General features: G+C 42.1%; 1 protein-coding gene across 1 annotated transcript in view; it reads left to right on the forward strand.

The window, feature by feature from the left end:
- The window catches only part of SNX14 (sorting nexin 14), a 219,780-nt gene that overhangs the window by 91,440 nt on the left and 110,441 nt on the right, over positions 1-17,899 (forward strand). The gene's annotated exons all lie outside the window — the stretch shown is intronic.

Raw genomic sequence — 17,899 nt, forward strand, 5'->3', positions numbered from 1 at the left:
CCTTTAAACAGCAAAGGTATTTATTTGCGGATCCAGGGAACTCCCAGCTCTCGCTGGACAAAGAGTTCCAAGGGTTAAGGGAAAGGGTTGGGGTATTTATACAGTAAAAGGGGAGGTTACCACATCGTTACATTCTCAATTCTTGCTGACTTCATTATATTGTTACAAGGCGATATCAGACCCTAGCCATAACTTTCTTCGTATCTGTTGGTAGTGACATCTTTATGTTCTTCTTGTGCAGATGTTCACATTCTTTGGTGCCCAGCTGGTGCCTAAATGGCCTTGGCAGTGTCTTGTTTTAAGAACAAGACCTACACTTTCAATTATCTTCAAGACAGAAGTTAATCCCGTTCTGGCCTTGTGTTTGGTTACATTGTTCTAGTGGAAAATGACACGTCTCAGCTGCTATGTTCACTTCTTTACCAGTTTAACCCTGAATTTTACTGGTTACGAACACAAATTCATTAACATATATTACAAGTTTTAATTCTACATAAAGTAAATTCACACAAACCGCTTGGCCTGATCTCCTCTCCTTACAGGAGTTAATCCTGTCAGGATCTTTCTCTTTTTCAGACTTAAATTTACTGTGCTGGACACAGTAAAAAGCTGATAAAATCTGAGTGAGCAAGTAAGACTTTGATCCCAATAGTCGAAAGGTCCTTAGCTGAGCTTAAAATACATTTATTTCTGTGTGACTAGAGCAAAGCATTGATAGCACAACATATCAGACAGACAAGAGTGAGTATGTAAGGGAAACTCATGTGGCTGGAGCATCAACATTCTACTTCAAAACATAAAAGCATTGACAAGAATAGCACCTTTAAACCTCACTCACCCTTTCTGTAGTTCCTCTTAATAAAATTGCTATCCCAGACAAAAGACATTCTCTGTTTCCCTAAGGTACTGCACTTGAAAGCCCCAAAGGTAGTCTGTAGTTACCCCGACTCAGTGTAATTCTGGTTACAAGGACATATGAGTTTTGGGTTTATTTCAACAAGATCAAGGATTAAATGCAATTTTTTCTTCATGCATGCTATTTTGGAGAGAGCAGCAAATCAAGACCACATTTTTAAAATATGGCCTATAAATACCTGGTCTATAAATGCTTATAAATGCAGTGATTGTTCCGTTACCAAAGTGTGTACAAAGGAGAAGATGCAATTCTGTGTTGTCCATCAAGAACTTCCCTTTACAAGCCCTGTCTCTTAGAAGTGAGGTGGGAGTGCCCTCTTGTGTTTACAGAAATATTATCTTAATCATCATCCCATTCAAAATCACACAACGTGGAAAATTTATCCACTCCTGTATCAAATATAGGTATCCCAGACCAGCTGGGGGTCTGATCAGTGCTGCAAACCAGAATGCTTATGAGTTGAAGCAAGGGTTCAGCTTCTTGTAGTGCACCACGCTACAGTGCATTTCTGCTCCACCAGCTGCAATCTCCCAAAATCTCTCACTCTGTGCAAGGCCATGGCCCTGTCCTGAGCAGAGTGTGGAGGAGCCACAGGCTGCCTCTCTGCATGCTGTTCCCTCATAGTGCCTGTGACGTGGGTTTTGCCCTTGTTGCAGAAATGTGGGTATAAAGTAAGAAGTTATTGCAGATCCTACCATGGTCTGTGCTAATTCAAAGTGGGCAGATGGAAGGGACATATAGGATGGACCTGCAGGACTCCTGGAAGGAGAGGACATGTGTAATTTATCAGTCTGCTTCTGCCTACAACCAGGCTGGTGAGCTGAATAAGGGTTTCCAATGTTTGGACACTCCTAGTACAAATACATAGAATCATAGAATTGGCTGGGTTGGAAGGGACCTCAGAGATCATCAAGTCCAACCCTTGATCCACTACTGCTGCAGTTACCAGACCATGGCACTGAGTGCCACATCCAGTCTCTTTTTAAATATTTCCAGGGATGGAGAATCCACCACTTTCCTGGGCAGCCCATTCCAATGTCTGATCACCCTCTCAGTAAAGAAATTCTTTCTAAGGTCCAACCTAAGCCTCCCCCAGCACAACTTGAGACCGTGCCCTCTTGTCTTGATGAGAATTGCCTGGGAAAAGAGACCAACCCCCCCCTGGCTACCCCCTCCTTTCAGGGAGTTGTAGAGAGTGATGAGGTCTCCCCTGAGCCTCCTCTTCTCCAGGCTGAACAGCCCCAGCTCCCTCAGCCTCACCTCACAGGACTTGTGCTGGATCCCTTCACCAGCCTGGTTGCCCTCCTTTGGACCTGCTCCAGGACCTCGATATCCTTCCTGAACTGAGGGGCCCTGAACTGGACACATATTAATTATGATAGAGCTATCTTGTTTTATCCCCTACTTGCATGTAAGAGGCAAACCCTACAATCAAGCTGTGTCACAAACTCCCACTGTATTCCATGGAAACTTCTTAAGCATGTCAACAAACAGCAAGATCTTCAAGGGAAATTAAACATACTGATTAACGTTTCCTAAAGTGGGATCAACTCCTTTCTTCAAATCTACCTAGTGCAAGAGAAAATGCATGCTTGAGCAACCCAAGTAAAGAAGCAAAAAAAAAAAAAAAAAGAAAACCAGAAAAAAAGAAAAAGAAAACCAGCATTGATTAATTTCCTTCTTCAACAGTGCTTATAAAATTTCTTTTTTGTTCTGATAAAATAAAGCACCATGTCATTCGTTTAATTGCCCAAGACAGGACACACCATCATCAAAGGATTTTTTTTAGTTCATATGATACAACGTATAGTACACTTTAAAAGTTCTCTTTAAAAAAGAACAGCTTTTCCATTGTTTTAGAGAGTTGCTCCAACTTCTATTAAAGTCAGCAGAAAGGTTGCTATATGCAGAGCTCATGCATCAGTAACATCTGTGTTGCCTGGCTCTGTAGCAAATATGTCAATAAAAAGCTGTTGGTGGACTCTCTCCCATTTGGGTGCAACCTCAGGAATTGCCAGGTGGGCTAAGTGGGATGCCCACAGGTATAAGACACCATGTCAAGACTGAAACATTTCAGACACAAGAAACCTGGGGTTGTATCTCCTATGAATGGTCTGGGAGGAGATGAATATGAAAAAGCAGGTAAGTGCTTGTGCCACTGGTCCCAAGTGTCCCACACACTGTGGTGGCAGAGTCCTTGACAGGGAAGGAACTTTGTTCTCTGGCAGGGATATGATCCCTCCAAGGAGGATGGACATACTTAACACATCTCTATACAACCATCCCTTTTCATCTTTGACATAACCCTGGTGCAGGGCAACCAGTACTAGCCAGAGCCACACAGGAACTCTGGCAATTGTGCCAGCTCTAGTGGGAACAGGCAGCTGCACTGTACCAAGTGTCACTGGTTTGCACTCTGCATGCAGCTGCCAGAGCCACACACCAGCCTATCTTACCTCCTGACTTCCCCTGTGCAACACCAGGCTGCCCCTGTGAGTGGGCTGCTTGCCTCTTCAAGACCAGGGAGTGGCCAGACCTCTTTTTATCTTACACAACACCATTGGCTTCCACCCAGGAGCTGCTTCAGATGAGGCTGAGAGTCAACTGCTCTTCCCTGGTGGTCTGCTCTCAGAGGTGACCAATGGTCTCTCTGAAAACTCTGCCAGCATTGGATTTTTTTGAGAAGAAATAGAGAACATCAGCAAGTGCATCTCCTAGTCATCCATTCCTGGCTCCCAAGAGGGCCTGGCTCAGAAATCCCAAAGTTGGGAGTGTACCTTGTGACTCTGGCAGGAACTGGAGATTAAGGAGCCCCAAGGGATTCATGCCTGTAATAGGCTCCCAGCTTGAGCTCCATACTGCAACTTCTCTGCTCTGCAAGAGCCTTGTGTTTAGAAACACTGCAGACTCAACATCTCTGGCAGGGCAATTCTCATCAGATGAACCACATAAACAAATCTCATCTGCCTACTAGCTGCATTTTAGGTAGCTTAAGCAGAGCATGTTCCCCGTGCTGACAAGGAGTGGCAGCCTTGTTCTGTATTTGCTCTACAGAATGAATGTATGCTAAACTGAGGACCAGAAAACAGGATGGCCTTGTCTTACTCTGTTGTCCCCAGTTGACCCTGCAGAGAGAGCATGCAGCATCTGAAATACCCAGGTCTTTATCCCTGTCTTCTGGAGAGCTTGGGTGAGCTCCTTCAGTTTTGGGGGAATATCCAAGGGAGCACAACCAGGTGAAACAGGCTAAAGGTGTAGGAGTGCCTTCAGTAGGAGGCACTGTGTCTGAGTTCTTCCATGCTAACAGAAATACACAGCCCCCAGCATCAGGAGACCAGCCAGGAGCTCTAGTCAGGAGTATCAGGACAGGGAATGTGTGATAGATATTATTAATTTCTCACAGTACAAGAGGAAATAGCAGCACAGCATCATCAAATGATTTATATTGGAAGGGACTCTAGTTCCAAACCTTCTGCCATGGGCAGGAACACCTTCTTCGAGACCAGGTTGTTCAAAGTTCTGTCCAACCTGGCCTTGAACACTTCCAGGGAGGAGGCATTCACAGCTTCCCTGGGCAACCTGTTCCAGTGTCTCACCACCCTCACACAAAAAATTTCTTCTTAATATCTAAGTTTACCCTCTTCTTGTATAAAACCATTCCCCTTTGTCACATCATTACAGACCCTAGTAAAAAGTCCCTGCTCAGCTTTCTTGTAGGCCCCTTCAGGTGCTGGAAGGTCGTTATGACATCTCCCCAGGGCCTTCCCTTCTCCAAACCAAGCAACCCCAAGTCCCTCAGCCTGTCTTCAAAGGAGAGGTGCTGCAGCCCTCAGATCATATTTGTAGCACTCTCCTGGACTCAGTTCTAACAGCTCCATGTCCTTCCTTGGTCAGGGGCTCCAGACCTGGACACAATACAGATGAGGTCTCACGAGAGCAGAGTAGAGGGAGAGAATCACCTCCCTTGACCCAATGGACACACTTATTTTTTTTATGCAGCCCAGGATACGGTTGACTTTCTGGGCTGCAAGTGCACATTGCCAGCTCATGTTGAGCTTCTCATCAGCCAACTGCCCCAAGTCCTTCTCCTCAGGACTGTTCTCAATCCATTCCCCACCCAACTTGTATGTGTGATTGGGATTGCCCCAACCCAGGTGCAGGACCTTGCACTTGTCCTTATTGAACTCCGTGAGGCTGGCATGGGCCTACCCCTCAAGCCTGTCAAGGTCCCTCTCGATGGCCTCCTTTCCCTCCAGCATGATGATCCCACCGCACAGCTTGGTGTCATCCACAAACTTGCTCAGGGTGCACTCAGTCCCACTGTCCATGTCACTGACAGAGATATTAAACAGTACTGGTCCCAGTATCAACCCTAGAGGAACACCACTGGTCACTTGACATGAAGCCATTGACCACAACACTTTGAATGTGACCATTCAGCCAATTCCTTATCCATCTAGTGGTCCATCAGTTGAATCCATATCTTTCTAATTTAGAGACCAGCATACAGCAGAAGAACAGACCTCATAAACCTCAAACACTGGTTATTTTAAATAGTAGAATTCTCTTATTCAGGCATAGTTAATAGTTGCTACACTGCATTTTGGGGGAATCAAGGGTGAGGTTTCTTATTGTATTTATAGTTGCCTGAGTATTAGCTGCTGTCAGAGGATGTGTCTCTACTCAACTCTTCCCCAGCCCAGAGCCTGTGCTCCCATTACTTCCTTTCTGTTAAATCTAGTGGTTAGGTGGTCATAGTGTGAGTCATTTCAGGTGGCTTATTTGCTAGAAAACTAAAGTTGAAAAAACAAATAATAATTGTTTTCTATTGCACTAAGTAGTTGCTTGTAGCAGTATGGTGATTAGGCAGTAGTGCCAGGGGAGAAGGGAAGAGTTAAGGTCACCCCTTGCAGCAGCAACTCAGAAGTTCTACTTAAATGTAAAGTAGACACACACATAGAAAGTGCTGCTTGACTTTTCACTGTATGAGACAAACTGAGTCACTGAAGAGCAAGATCCATGCACAAAGCCTGCTAACACACTATCCTGTCCTGGAAAACTTGCTGTTTTTAAAAATAAGAAACATAGCAACAAAATTCTACAATAAAATATTTGAGAAATACCTATTTTATACACAAGTTTTATAGAAGACTCATGCACCATCCAGAGACACAAAAATTAAATATATTAAAGTTACAACCTTAGCACTCTAGATAAAAGTTACATTTTCTGCATCTCTACTATTTCAAAAAAATATTTGCATGCTATAATACACATACTATGTGCAAAATAATATGCATGCATATTTTATTTTCTTATTTTATCAAACGAAATATTCCATGCAGTAAAAGAAGTTTCCAAGAAATCTCCACTTCAAAGGGAGTGCCTCTTTCTCACTCATAGATAGGTACTTACCCTATGTACTTACTTATCCAGATTCACTTCTAGATGACGGAATGCAGTTTTACAACTTATGTTTTGTTGTAATACTTCATGTGATACTTGAGTTTAGAAAGAGAAAATTAATTATGTATTGGTTTTCCTGATTCTGTATAGGGTGTTACTAGAGGATACTTTAAGTGGAAGCAAGTCCCTGAAAGATGGCAATATTAATAAGTTTTGGTTAAAAAAATCAAGTATCTCAGCAGCCTCGTCTTCTCTAAGAACCAGAGGCAGCCTCTTGTTATGGAATGTGAAGATTTATTTCCTATTTAAAAGTGAATTTGGCATTCAGTTTGTCAAGGCTGTACAAATATGACAGAAAAGCTTTTTTTTCCCTACAACTTATTAATGAATAGACTGCAAGTGATATTCATTAACAGCTGGGTCCTACAGCTATGAGAATACCAAACAGTGGGTCACTCTTCTCCCATCTTTCTACAGTACTTCCACTTCAGTGCTTTCATCTCATCTCTTAAGGGTGAGCAAAAGCCAGTAAGATAAGCAGCAACTACAGAGCAGTTAAATAAAGCATATTATCTTTCAGTAATATGCTGGTTATGACGAATAGCATAGAACAGATATGAACACTGAGAGAAAGATGATGTTCCTCAGCCTTAATGAAGGCTGAAATTTCTCTGAATGCCTTTGGGCAAAGTGAAATGCTGCTGTAGCTCAAGGTAATGAACAGTTCTGTTAAACAGTAAAGTAACTACAGTTAGGTACTCCTGGAGGCAGCAGACATACTTCCCTTGTTAAACAGATAAAAAAATAGCTAACTCACCTTAAAATTATTAATATTAATTAATTTGGCTGTCTTAATACACCAACTTTATTGCTTCCATTATGTAACCAAGTACAAAGGGCTGCTGGGGTTATTTCTTGTATAAACCTTAGTTATGCTTCACCATTAATTTTAGACATAAATAAACTGATTACATTATGACAACAAATCAAATATCTCAGTATATGCAACCATTGTAAATTTAGATACTGTCTTTGCAGCATAAAACTCAAATATTCACCACAGCTGCATTCAGCTTCAGAAAGGAGGGATGCCTAAAAATGAAGATGCTTGTTAAAAACACATCTAAAAGGATTATCTTTGTGCATTAAACCTTGCAATTTGGTCTTAGGTATGGAGTGTAACAGTGTTTAGCCTACCAAAACTAATAGCATATCCCTTTTCAAATTATTGAGGCACAGGAAATGCTGCTGAGAGAAAATAAGGCTGAGCAATTGCATTAGTTTTTTGTTCTTGTGCTTAATGTAGATGTGAGGAAATTCCCTACACCCCACCATCACTGAAGCATTAATCAGTGTAGTTGCTTCAAACTTCTTAAAGATGCTGCAGTTTCATAGGAGGAACCCATGTAGAGGAACCCAGTGAAACATGTGAACTGCTAATTATGGTGTTTGAGTTCTCACTTGAATTGCTCTTGTGCTAAAGAAGGGCAAGTAGCAAACAGGATCATAATGTTTTGGAAAGGGCTAGGGGAAATCCAGAAAACTAAAGCCTGCTAAGCCTGACACCTGTACCAGGTAAATAAGTAAAAACTTAATATATAAAGTAGAATCAGTGTGCATCTGAACAAATATGATCTGTAAGGCAAAGGTCAGAACACCTGGTAAACTCATGTTTCACATCAGGAAGCAGGTGATAACATGATCTAGTGCACAGATTCCCTAAAGCCTCTTAGCAAAATATTTCAGGCAAGCTAAGCAGACATAGGATAGGAGGTAAAAAATAGGAAAGTGAGGGTAGAAGTAATTGGTTCATTTTCACGGTGGAAGAAAACAACAGAAATCTGTGTGACTGGGCAATTTACTGAATTCATCTGGAACAGGAGGTATGCAGAGTGATAAAATTACAGATTAAAACTGGGTATAAGAGCAACACATGAAAATCAGCACAGATCAATATCAAGCACTGCTTATTGAGAAAAGCAAACACAACAGCAAATGTAAAACCATGCTTACTTTCATTGCTTGGACATGAGAACCTGCAGTTATGACAGTTAGTTTTGTGGAAACAGTTCCAAGTACAGTGAGAGTCAAAAATGGAAACCAAAGTTTAGGAAGTGCTAAGGAACAAAAAGAAAATTGAGAACATCATCACACCTCTGCATAAGACCTGATTCTTGAATACAGTTTATACTCTGGGACTCTCATCTCAAAAAGAAACACAAAAAGTTTGAAGAACAATGAGAGTAAGGTCAAAGTTCTGAACTGATTCCCATATGAGGAACAACTAACTATGTAAATGAGGCTTTTTCAGCCTGAGAAGAGATTGCAGGGGAGGGGGCTTAATGAGGGGGCTACTGCAGAGGGATGGATTGCCCACTGTTTCTTCTAGAACTGTGCAGTGAGCTAACAGACAGCAGGTACAAAGCCAAGTGAAGGAGGTGCATTTTCCTGTAATGCTAATCAAGCTGTGGTACTCTTTGCCATTGTTACTGTGAATGCTGAATTTTTTATTAATGTTTTGGGGAAGACTGGACAACTTTATGGATAGCATATTAATGGAGGATTTTTACATTCACACACACAAAAAAACCAACCAACCTACCAAACCACCACCAACAACAACAAAAACCTCTGGGAAGTCCCTGAGTTTCATATTACCAGAGGCTGGAAAAATATGCAGGGAAGGATCCCTAAGTGCCTATTCTATCCCAACTTCCCTCCCTAGGCATTTAGTTTTGGCTACAGCTGAAGGCAGGATACTGGTGGGGAGGTGGGGGGGTTACACCTCTGGCCTGACTGTACAGCTGCTCTAATGTTTCTGTGATCTCATTCAGCATTAAAAAAACATTAATCTTTCTGTGACACCAGAAAGATTAAAAATTCAAAGAAAGAGAGTGGGGGAGTTTAAATAAAGAGTTCTGCTCTCTGCAAAACATTAAAAGCAGGGCTCAAATCTTAAGCTAAATGAAATTGTTTCTCAACTCATGGATTTTATGATGCATAATGTGAAATATGGCAAAGTCAGCTGAGGATTTTACAATGCATGCTATCTGCTCTGAGAAGGAAGAAATTAAAGCTGCATACAATAGACTTCCTGCTGGAGAGGTGAGAGGGCAGGGGAAATCAGCATCCCAAAGGATGCACTGCTAACAATCTCAAACCAAGAGATGTGAGTCATCAAAGATGCAAAGCTACTGGAGAAAATCCAGGGAGGCAGACTTAAAATAGGAACAGAAGGGAAGTGGGGGGAAACAGAAATAAAGAGAAAGAATGAGAAATAATTAATTTAAAACAAGAAAACTTGTGGAAAGTTGCCTGGAGCTGAAAAACCCTGGAGGTAGACACACCACCAGCTTTTCAGGCTGACAAATGTTTGTGCAGGCTTCAAAAGAGGCAAGGGAGGATGCCCCCAGTAGCTCACATCCAGCACTCCCTTCCACCCCTGCTTGCATCCTGCATGAAAGTGCAGCTGTGCTGGTAGCTACATCAGGAAGTGATTCACCTATAAACTAAAATCTCACGGCAACAAGGCTCACAGGTCAGACTACCCTTAGGATCCCTCTTGGGGTGTGGAGTCTGAGGGTCAGGTGTCACTCTACAGCTTGCACCCTCATCCAGACACTTGGGATATAGGTTAAAGATGTGGAAGCCTGAAGGAAGGGAAAGAAAGGCAACTAAGAAGGATCCTTACTTTTAAATATAATCTGCAGTTGGGGTATATGTTCTTATTTTGTTTCAGTTAACTTTTTCATCCATGTAATTGCAATTGTTGCCTACCTACAATAAAATGTAATTCATTTGACGTGCAAGCTTGTCCAGTGCTAGCAGACTCAGGTGATATTAAAAAACATGAGGCAAATTTCCATGGGGATAAAAAGATGGAGACAACATGCACTCAGGCACTGTTGGTTAACTTATACCATATAATGTAACTGAGAGATGAAGAGTTTCTTGGGACAGATTAAAAAAGCCAGCAGCTTTAACACTGTAAGATGCAAGGCTACTTGAGGCCAGTGCACACCCATGTTTCTCCTGCAAAGCTGGCAATACAGAGCTGTACCCCACAGCCCTGGACAAGCCTTTAGACATCTTCTTATTTATAGTTTTATTATTGCAAACTAAATAACATTCAATCATGCTTTATGTAACATGCTTCGGGCTTAAATTTTGAGTCTATTTCCCCCCGAAAAGAAAAAAAAAAAAGAATTCTTCAAGAGAAAATATAAAAAACTCCTCCACAGTGTGCTGTAGAAGTCAGTATTTAGCACTTACAAAAGGAATGGTAAGGATCTGCCTTCTTTCTTAAGGGCTAATTGAGTTGTAATTAAGGACTGTGATTACTTTGCTTATCTTTAACTCTGATGTCATTAAGGAGGGGCAGGTTAACATTTTCAGTGCCATGTGGCAAACATCAGGTTTGGGGCCTTTGGAACAGGTCAGGTGGATAGATAACAATGCCATAAACTGCTTGCCTCTGCCCAAGTTCAGTTGCTGAACCTGCCTGACGTACTAGCAACTATTCCTGATGCTGATAGCTTTATGTTCTCTCTCCTACAGAAAGAGAAGGTCAAACAAGTGCAGGGAAAAAGGCAGCCTGTAGATCTCTTTCCTCATCCCACAACAGCAGAAAAGGCTGTGGGGTGGCTGCAGCTTGCAGTGTGCCATTTGAGTCATCCTGCTTGCCATCAAGAGAAAGATTTCAGACAAGTAAAATTAGATATACAAGAAGGCAGAAAGATAACAAGTGTCATTTTCTCCTATGATCTGCAGAAGGACACATTTAAAAATTGTCAGCTATTAATTTTCCTGATAGTATTAATGTCAATGATTTTAGAAATAAAATTATAAGATACTGGGAAGTTTACAACTTTTCTAGACTTCCCTTGTATGGAGAGCCCATCTTGTGGACCATCATTTTTTGTAGTATTCTTAAAAACTTTTTGAGCTTTTCTTTACCCTTCCTAAACACCCTTCCCTGATTTCCTCAACTAAGTTGACTGGTACACTAAACCACACAATAAACATGCAGACAAAAAAAAAAGTTACCTAATTCTAAACATAAAGTGAGAATCTCCACAAATATTACGGGAATTCAGGATGTGGTTTCACATCAGTTTAAACATCATCTAGGCTGTAGTGCTCCTGCCATCCTCACTGTAGCTCAGATACTCACTCCAGCTCCTTCACTGCGTACAGGAGGATGACTGAGCTGGAGACTGAGCCACTTGCTGATTGAGGTACAACTGTGCAACTTCCAGGGGCTACAGTGTGGGACAGCCCACTCTTGGGTTCACTATGGAACCACATTCCTAAAACTCTGTAAAGTGAAAAAACACAAAAAGCTGTCTGTTGTGGGTGAGAGATTTTTCAGCCCTTGCGAGGGCTGACTTGCGAGGTTATACAGGGATAAGGCATTGCCTGCTACTTCCAAAAAGGGAAAGGGTGTGCGTGCGGTTAAGGTTTCAGAAACATCTAATTTGAGACAAAGGAAAGTTGAAACATTCAAGCATACCTACAGAAGGTTAACCAGTTGGAAACCCTAGCAAGCAGCAACAGAAGAGGTAAGAAACAAATACTCAGTGAAAAACTTTTTTTGTAAGCTTGGGAGGTGGGGCTGTGTCAGGTTCCTGCTTTCACTTGCTAGCTCTGCGTTTTATGCAAAAACCTCGTAATGAAAAACGCACAACCAGAGCCCGGACCACACGCCAGACTCCAGCGCTCATTCTTCCTTTCCCTTCACGGTACATCACCCCAGCGAGAGAGGCCAACCCCTTCTCCTTCGTTCCCCGCCACCCCTAAGCTCCTTCCTGTTCGCGGAGCGGGCAGCCAAGCCCTCCGTATCCACCCGCGGCCTGCGAAGGCGTGCAGAGTAAGGCGGGGCAGGTTGATCCCTGAGGGGGCCTCAGTAGGTGCGGAACCGGACCCTCCCTTCTAGGAGTTCGGGGGCGGGAAGGCGCAGCTCCGCAAGAGCTGCGGACTCTGCGCGGAACACGCCCGCGGCCATGGCCCCCACAGCGGCTCCAACGCTCGGGGAGGGGCGGACAACGGCCGCCAGCCCCTCCTCGCTCGGCCCCGCGGCAACTCCTCCAGGTCCCCGCCTCCCGCCGCTCCCGGGCAGTGGGCAGGGCCAGCCTCGTTCCCGCCCCGTCCCGTAGGTATAAAGCTTGGCGAGCGGTTGCACCGCCTCCTTTTTCCACGGAGAGGCTGTAGCGGCAGGTGGGGTGGTTGGGGCCGAAGTGTGCGCCGGTCCCTCGACGGGGGGTGGGAGGGTGGAATGGCGTAAGGCGGTGTCCGGTTGGAGGGGCTGCCTGGCTTTCTGGTGTTTGTCGCTTTGGGTATTTGGCGCTGAGTGGTGTTTGAGGCTGGAGCTGGGGGTCGCAGGTTGGAAGCGTGGGGCGGAGTGGGTCTGGCCGGGTGCAAGCCAGCCGCGGGGTCGGTGAGCCGCCCCTGCGAGTTGATGGGTGGGGGGATGGATGGATGGATCGGTGGACTACAGGTCCCGGCAGGCCTCGTTGGGGAGGGAGGCGGGAGGGCAGCGTGGCCGGTGTACTGCCGGAAGCGGTGTCCTGTGGCGCGGGGCATGCCGGGGCGGTGAGTTGGGCGGCGGGTACCATTTTGCCCTGGTGCGGGCGGTACCCGGCCGGGCGCTGCCCGCCCTGCGCCATTTTGGTTGCCGTCCGGCTTTGGGGAGGCTCATGCTCGGCTCCCTGGGGCGTTGGTAAATGGATGCTGCCCGCCAATATCATAGAAATCATAGAATTGGCTGGGTTGGAAGGGACCTCAGAGATCATCAAGTCCCACCCTTGATCCACTACCGCTGCAGTTACCAGACCATGGCACTGAGTGCCACATCCAGTCTCTTTTTAAATATCTCCAGGGATGGAGAATCCACCACTTCCCTGGGCAGGCCATTCCAATGCCTGATCACCCTCTCAGTAAACAAATTCTTTGTAATGTTCAACCTAAACCTCCCCCGGCACAACTTAAGACCCTGCCCTCTTGTCTTGCTGGTTCGTTTAACATATTGCTGGTGCACACATCTGTGTCACCTGTTCGTGTTCCAGAGGGCTTAGCCGGTGGCTTCCTGGAATAGTCCCACAATAGAAGAGCGTTTTTGTGTTTTTTTTTCAAGTTACTCTTAAATACCCATATTGTGCTGTCACGGTTTAACGCTGGGCTGGCAATTAACAAAATGGTATATGCTGTCTGTTAATCCCTCTCCCTGATAAAGAAAGCAGAGAGAGACTCAGGAGTTGGAAACTAAACTATACAGCTTTAATGAAACAGTAAGGATAAGAAAAAAAACAGGCACCACAATTATTGCATGCTTTTGTAATGTGAATCATGGGGTTACTTTTAAAGTTTTAACTATTGATGCTACCGTTTTTGTTAAACAATGAGACAACAAAATAAATGGACCCTTGTTTAAAAAAAATGCCACCTCCCCTCAAACTTCTTTGATCCTTAAGATGCCTTTTTTTTTTTTTTTGCCCCCTCATGCAATGCTAATGTCATTGAGCCATAGTCCTTCTGGAAGAGTGGGCAATACAATTTAAAAAATGCAGCTAGGGTTCCAGGCTCTTACCTGCAAGCAGATTTTGGGACATGGTTGCATTCATGCAGGAAGTTGTCGGATCCATTCCTTCAATGTTGAATTACCTTGTCTTTGAAAGCCTGAGTTAAACCTTAAATTACTAAATAGTAACAGCTGAATCTTAACAAGCCACTAGTAACCCTTGGTTGTTGGGTGTAGTAAACAAACTTGAGTCAAAATCTTCCGTGGCTTAATTTTTTTGTGATCTGAAACAACATGATTAGTAAGTTATTTTTAATGGGTTGTTACACTTATTTGATCTACCCAGTACACAATCAGAAATACTGTTTTAGCCACATATTTTGAGTATTGTAGGTACCAGTACCTTAGGGGGTGGTTAAAGCAGTTCACTAAACCAATTGAATTTAGTGCTTATACTTCAAAGCTGGAAACCTTATGAGGAATTTTCATTAAAAATCCTCTAGGCTGAAGTTTAATAGTGGGTTCATGCAGTTACTGCTGCAATGGTTTTAACATGGGATTTCAAGTGGATGTAACTTGAAACTCCTTTGTTAATGAAACCTGGCTGTGTTTCTTGCCTTCTTAAAGGCCTGCAAACTTAAGACTTTAACACTTACATATTATTGCTTCTGTGATGTCAGTTTATATAGATAATTATCTCCCAATGTATGCAACTTAGTAGCCTGGTAGTAAGGATCTGCTGATTTCAAGTATTCAGTTTGTCCACTCTGGTTTCAGATATGGCGGAGTGGAAGCTCTCAGTGGTGTCCAGTGCATTGTACAGAAGCACTAAGGTAAGGGCTCTGCCTCTTGATTTTGTTGCTGTAGAAGTAAAACTACATTTCTGTCATTGATGACCATAATAAATGCTTCAGTTTTGTACCTGTGCTCCGTATTTTTGTCTGTCGCAAGTACAGAATGTGTTAAGTGCCAGAGGCTTGTCATTTTTGTGTAGCTAGTGAGTGGCACAGAAAGGAAAAAGAGTTGCAGAACATTGCATTTTCATAGTTGCCATCAAACTGATCAGTAATAATGGGTTGGGTTGGGGTTTTTTTGAGTTACGGTCAGCTCTTTGGTCAGTTCCTAGTTTTGTTTCTTTTGCTGTGGCATTTAAATAAGCATGAACACCACAAGTCACTTGGCTACCTTGTGTTATGGTTTTGGAGGTGGTGTGAGTTAGCTGTTTGGCCCTGGGTGTGTGGATCTGATATGAATCTATGTATATGCCTGTATTTGAAAATAGTTATTGAGGGAACAATCCTGCAAACTATGGGCAGGCAGCAGTATTGCATTGTGAAGAAATGCATGGCTGTTCTTATATATATGAATAGTTTTGAAATACAACATTGCATGTCTTGGTTCTTTATCCATTTTAATAGTTGCTAAAGGCTCCAATACAGGGTATTTTTTTCCTGATGCATACAAAATTTCAACTTGTTGGGTACTGAAGACTGACTTGTTGTATGAAGGAGTGAAATTTTAGTGCTCAGTCTTTTTCTGACATGGTAACATAAGCTAGAATGCAGTTATGAGATACTTTGTACTTTGACAGATAATTTTTATTTAATTCCATTTAACAGCCCTTCGTGGAAACACCATCAGAAGTAGAAGAATACTTGGTACACACAAGTGGATTTTCCTGAAAGCTATGTATGTTTTGAATGATTAATGGTGATGAGTTAATATGATAAATTCATTAGAAAAATATATGTATGATCAAATCACTAGATATGTTGTCAGCTTTAAAATTGAGGTATAGTATTTCAGACATGTTTAACATGATCTGGAGCTTTGTAGGCTGGGGAGCTGTTAGATAGTTTGAGTTGCTGTCAGAGGAGCTGGTAGAATGCCCATCTGAAGTGTTAATACTAAATCTGTCAAAGGTTACCTCAAGACAGCTTTTAATTGTGAATTTGCACTTTATTGGGACATAGTGTAAGAAAATCTTTCCAGTGAAGAAAAGAAATCTAGGAACTTTTTAATATAAACAGGCAAATGTCATTGTAGTTATTAAAAATGTGTATATATTTTTTAGAGTATAGTTGATAACCCTCATCTTTTGGAAATGTAAAAAAGAACTTCAGGTTCTGTATTCCTTTTTTGTTTTACTCAAATGCTTAGCACCAATGGTTTGGAGGAAGGGGCATTTACAAGAGTAAAACTTGGTTGTTTCTAGTGGGTTATATTATGCATAATGTGTGCTAATTTATTATTTTACTCAGATTTCTAGAATGGCATGAAAAACCTCTAATGGATCAAGCATCCTGATGAAAGACTTTCTGGCAACTGTAATAAAACAGAGGTAATACTGATTAAGCAGCTGAATTCTATTCTCTTTTAATGTATTCCTTTTTCAGTACATCTGCATGTGAAAGACAAAGCTTATTTTGTGGAATATGCAACTGGATTAATTGTGTTGCAATTCTCAGTCAGTGATACTTAAGTAGTGAATCATCATGAAACTGCCAAACCTGATATGTTGATGAGATCTATCCTACTCAGATGAAATTTTAATTCTTTCAGAAGTCCTTTATTCTTTCAGTTGTTATCCCAGCTGGTGTTACCTTTATTGGTGTCCCTATGAATTCTAGTTGTATCAAAGCTGTTTTAGCACCAGAGCCAAATTAATTCAGAAGGCCTAGTATAATATTATAGTTGCAGCAGGCAGAAAGCATGCTTCTGAACACTTATTCTGCATCAACAATATTGGTAGGTGTTTCTTTCAGATACTTCTGTAAGAATTAGCTTTTTTAATATTTTTCAATGAAATCCACTTCAGTTTCACTGATTCTTGAGTATCCACAGGTTGTTTTTTAAGAAGCTAAAATCTAAACTGTGAAGACAGGTTCCGATTATCCTGTCTTAACTACAACATCTACAATTTTATTCTAGTCCTTATCAAAGAAAGGTACCTTTAAATACCTTGCTAACTACCATCAGGTTCTTTTGAAGAGCAGACCTTGTCTCAGTAAGAGAAGTTCAAACATGGGAGTGAAAGGTCTGGTGCAGCAGTGCTACCTCTATCTGTCATCTCTTCAGGCAGTGTTACAAGTAGGAAGGAGTGATCTACAAAGCTGATTCAGAGAAAAGTTGGAAGTAGCAAGTGTTAGTGGGACTAACCTGCACATGTTGAGTCCTTGAGAGATAATGGAAGGCTGCTGCTTCTCATTTGAAGGGACAAATATTAATAAATATAATGATTATTTTAAAAGCTTGCTGTGGGAGTAATGCTTATATACTGGTATGTCTGATCAGTGAAGAACCTACCCAAAACTGATTGCTTGATGAAGAACACATGTGAATCTTGACTTCTCAGTTTAAACTAGCACCGGGTGAGGTTTGTGTGTATCAGCATAATGGAAAACAGTATGAAACATTTAATGATCTTTCTTGGCTGCATTTTTCAGTTCTAGTTCAAAGGTAGTTTCACTTTTCATGTTGCCTATGGCAGAGTCATACATAGAAGAATGTGATCTGGGTGCAATTTTTTACTTAATGCTTGTTAGTGGATTTCAGCTTCTGGAGTTTTTAATGTTTTGATACAAGCTGAGAACTGGGTTTTAGCTAATTTTCAGAAATTGATTCTGATCATGGAGGAGGATTACACTTGATCACTTAATTGGTTAGTTGATTATCACTGTTCATAGCCAAGCTGAGCAATAGCTGAACAAGAGAAGCAAAATCAATCTTACATAATTTGACTACACTTCCAAGTTAAGTTTCACAAACCTTGCAGCTTACTGGTACTAATCCATCTCATGTTTAGTAATGCAGTTTGGACTGTATCAGAGACTAAATAGATGGCAAGTTGTATTTTGAGCAATGGATAGATGGATTTTTCTAAATTAATGTCTTTTGTTTGTTTGTTTTACAGGGAAATGGTCAAAATGGAATAAATGCTTTTTAGGTTGTTCAGGTATGTAATTGAAAAGCTTCTAAATATTTTCTCATTCTAAAACTTTACAGTGCTTATCGTTTAGGAATTTTTTATATTAGGACAATTGCTGATACACTTAACATAG

The sequence above is a fragment of the Heliangelus exortis genome, chromosome 3 (genome assembly GCF_036169615.1).
Source record: "Heliangelus exortis chromosome 3, bHelExo1.hap1, whole genome shotgun sequence".
Lineage (NCBI taxonomy): Eukaryota > Metazoa > Chordata > Aves > Apodiformes > Trochilidae > Heliangelus > Heliangelus exortis.